Raw genomic sequence first — 4,311 nt, forward strand, 5'->3', positions numbered from 1 at the left:
TAGGAAGAGACTCCAACCGCACAGGCCATGAAGGTCCACAGGTACCGACCGGCCGCCGTGTCATCATCAGACCACAGGCGCCACTTGATGCGGATACTGAGGGGCATGCGGTTAGCGCAACCGCTCTCCCGGACGTATGTCACTTTCCGAGACCGAAGCCGCTACTCCTCAATCAAGTAGCTGCTCACTTTGCCTCGCAAGGGCTGAGTGCACCTCGCTTGCAAACAGCGCTCGGCAGACCGGATGGTCACCCATCCAAGTGCTAGCCCAGACCGACAGCGCTTAACTGCGGTGATCTGACGGGACCCGGTGTTACCACTGCGGCAAGGCCGTTGGCCTATTAGGAAGACGACACCTTAAATGGAGGAGGAACTTCTTCGTGCTGTTGATGATAAATCTAGTGTTACCGTGAGACAAATAGCTGCAAGAAGTAATTTAGACCACATGACCGTCTGGAGAGCGCTACGTGAGAACCTGCTGGATCCGTACCAAGTACAACTTGAGCAGGCACTATCAGGAGCTGATTATTCTGCATGGGTACACTCCTGCGAATGATTCGTTCAAAATTGTTTCAACCCTGACTTTAGTACAGAAGTTCTGTTCACGGACGAGGCTTCATGTTAACGTGATCTGGCTGCAAATTTCCTCATTCGACACGGTAGGGTTGTCGAGAGTCTTCCCGAAAGTGTGCAATCACGTCTTCAACAAAAAATTTCTGTCAGCGTTTGGGCCAGCATTGTTGGTGAATGTTTGTTCCTCCCACACAGGTTCAATGGAGAACCTTACCACGCATTCCTAGAGAAGACTACCTGTTACGCTGGAATCTGTGCCCATACGTTCGTGGCAAACCTGTGCTTCATGAACGATGATGCTCCTTCTCAGTTCAGATTTAGGCTTCTCAATAACAGAATCGATGACAGATGGAAAGGTCAAAATGAACCAATTACTTGGCCTGACGCTCTGCGGAACTAAACCAATTTGACTTTTATTTGTGAAGGTGTTTGAAATCTCCTGTGTTCGGAATCCAAGTAATGCTGTAGGTGTACAGAGTATTCGTGCGAGTACTGAGGAGGGCTCCGAAGCAATAGACAATTCCATAGGGACACGTCATGGATTTGTTGCGACGGCGCGCTGATGCATGTATCTTTGATGACGGAGAGCATGTTGAACATTTCATATGAAAAGGGTTTCATACTGCACTGATACGTTATATTTCTGTGTATTTCCCATAGTTAACGTGTTGAAGAGCTGTAGAAACTTATCTCCAACATGCGAAAAAAAAAAGCGTTACCGTAGCGAAACATACTGCTTCTTAGTCTATGCGTGAGGAATGTTTCCTGAAAGTTGGGTTATAACATTTTGTTACTCTCTGCGTTGATATTCCACTTGGGTAATTCCATCATTCTGTCTTTCAAATCGTGTGTTGAGTCTATGTTTGTTATTTGTAGGACTACAAATTTCTGGATGGGTTTCTCAGTTGTTGTTTTATTTGATTTAGTGGTTGTAAACAGTTCAGTTTTTCGATTGTTTGGTTGTCGACATTATTGCTGTGGACCATGCATGTATGGCAGCGCATGCACGTGTGTGTGTTTGTGGGGGTGGGGGTGTAAATTGTGATTTACTTCTGTTTTGTACAAAGTTGGAAATGCAGGTCTTGTGAACTGCAGTTTCGCACACGGTTTCTCTGTTTTTGGTTTGTTACTCTTTCCTTGGCTAACGTGATAAGTGGGTTTATACTTACCGAAGAGAGGATGTAAGTGGTGAGATCGACTGTTTGGAATTATCTTATCCATTGCTGTAGGTTAAGATCCCAGGGATCACATATGGAACCATTCGCTGTGGTGGGCCCTTGGTTGCGAGTAAACGACGAAATAATTTCGCATCATGATCTATGACTATGTAAAAGTAGTGTAATCCAGATCGGTTGCGCAGTGTAATGGTTAAGGTTGCGGACTCCCCTACCAAAAGTTGTTGGTTTGAAACTCGTCAGGTGGTGTTTAAATTTTTATTGTTATATCTTTATCGAAATGACTTTGATTATAATTTTTATACAATTAACTCGGTTAAACGTAATTTTTTTATCTGTGTTGCTTTGTCGTGTCATTTTAATAATGCTATTTACTTTTTCAGTTCCTTTCGTTTTTGGTCCTAACGTTTTTTCTCCTATATGGAATTAAAATCACATGAACGATATGTTCATGTGATTTTAATTATTTTTATATATTAACTACGATATAATTTCTATCGCTCCCTCATTCTGCATTTTCATCCGTATTATTTCATTCGTTCATTTCGTTTCTCATTTTGCTTGCATTTTGTTTTGTTCGTAATCCCTTGTTTGGTGTAAATCTTCCTCTCCGATACTTTGTCCATAGTGCAATAAGAATATATGCTTTTATTGTTTGTTTGATCACTACCTCAAAACTTGTGTATGTTGTAACGAAAGATACATTTTCGACACCGCTGCACAGACAATATAAATAGAGTATTTCGTCTTTTTTTTTTAAATACATTGGCAATTTCAAGTGTTTAAATATTGTGATAGATAAATAAGAGAGAATGAAATTCACATGAAAACAGATTCCAAGTGTGGAAAAATGACAGGAAGAAATGATGAGGGCAGTTGAAAATGTTAATATGGTGATTAAAATAATGTGACAATGGAATAGAAATAAAAAAAAACAGCATTTGACCCAATTAATTGAATAAAAGTAATAACCAAAGTCATTTCGATGAACATTTAAAAATAAAAATTTAAACAGTATCTGATGAGTTTCCAGCTAACAACCTCCTGCATGATACGTTAGAACTTTAACAACTACTCTGTGTAACGAATCTTCATATCACCACTTTTTACAGCTGAAGAAAATATCGTGAAACTTCAAAATTTTTCGTCGATTACTCACTAACAGGTGCTCACCACGGTGAACGACTGCAGTGTGTAGTAGGTTTGACTGTAACTTACATTACCGTGTAGAAGATTTCAAAAAGTCGATCACACTGCTGGGCACCCCTCCTTGTTAGGTTGATTTTGTCATAAATTAGGCTACCTTTCTATCCGTGTAAGAGCTTTTATATGTACTGAAGTTTCCCTGTAACGTTAGCAGACTTCTGGAGTGGTTGTTCACTCTAATACATTTCATACCTTGCTCGGTTGTCCATGTCTGTGCTTTTGTAGATGTCCAGGAGACTCTGAATGCCTGTTTCTATACTTCAAGATTTTTATACCGTAGCGAGATTAAGCAACGTGAGAACGGCCCATCGCGAGACTGAAAGACGCCTGATGTTGTCGGTACGTGACGCGGCAAGGAAAGCATATAAACACAGCAGGGGCGAATGGGGATTACTTCTACACGCAATACTGGCCGAAAGTTGGGAAAGCCACTGGCATAAGCGACTTCGACAAAGGGCACATTGTTACTGCCAGGCGCCTGGGTACCAACTTTTCGGAAACGACGCAGCTGGTCGGCTGTTATCGTGCTAGTGTCGTGAATATCTATGGACAGTTGACGATGCACAGCGAAACAACGACAAGGCGACACGTTGTTGGACGTACACGCCTCATCAAAGATCTTGAAGGTTGGACTGCTGTTCGCTCTATAAAGCGGGATAGGCCATCTGGCAAAAGAGTAAAGTGCTGGTGCAGGCACAAACGTTTTCGAGCACGCCGTTCAGAACACACAGCGGAGGGCTGACGTCCGCAGCAAAGGACCCATGTTGACGCAATAAAATCGTCAGTTACGACGCAGTGGGCACAGCTTCGTTGATGTTGTACAGTGGATCAACAGAAACCCGTCGATTAGTTTCTTATTGCACCAGGTCGATGCTCGTGTTTGGATACGTTGTCATCTAGGAGATTGGCTCCTCAAAACATACACCACCCCATGGATGCAGGCCATCAGGGGCACTGTAATAGTATGGTGGTAACAGAGCTATATGAAAACTATTGCGGACCCCCTGTATCCTATCATACTCGATGACTACCGCAAAGCTGATGGCATTTTTCAACAGCATGGCTGTCTGTGTCGGAGCCAGGATCATGTAACAACTCTTTAAGGAGCATGACAGAGAACTAGCGTTGATTCCTTCTGTGGTATCCTCCAGAAATAGCGGTGTCACAGCAAAGTCGGCAACGTGAATCGATACCACAGATGTTAACTGCAGTCCATATCGACGTGTGGGAGGCGATCCTGAAGACCACGCCTCCCTCTCAGCAACAGCAGCGCCCTCACTCTGAGGTCAATGTAGTCTCGAAAATGCAAGAGATCTGGCAAGTTAGAGACCTCAGCAATATCAACCAAAATTATAGTA

At 42.9% G+C, this 4,311-nt stretch overlaps 1 pseudogene; it reads right to left on the reverse strand.

Moving 5' to 3' along the window:
- Window positions 1-219: 219 nt before the first annotated feature.
- On the reverse strand, window positions 220-337 carry LOC126177790 (5S ribosomal RNA; annotated as a pseudogene).
- Window positions 338-4,311: the final 3,974 nt, after the last annotated feature.

This window comes from Schistocerca cancellata, chromosome 3, assembly GCF_023864275.1.
Source record: "Schistocerca cancellata isolate TAMUIC-IGC-003103 chromosome 3, iqSchCanc2.1, whole genome shotgun sequence".
NCBI classification, from domain to species: domain Eukaryota; kingdom Metazoa; phylum Arthropoda; class Insecta; order Orthoptera; family Acrididae; genus Schistocerca; species Schistocerca cancellata.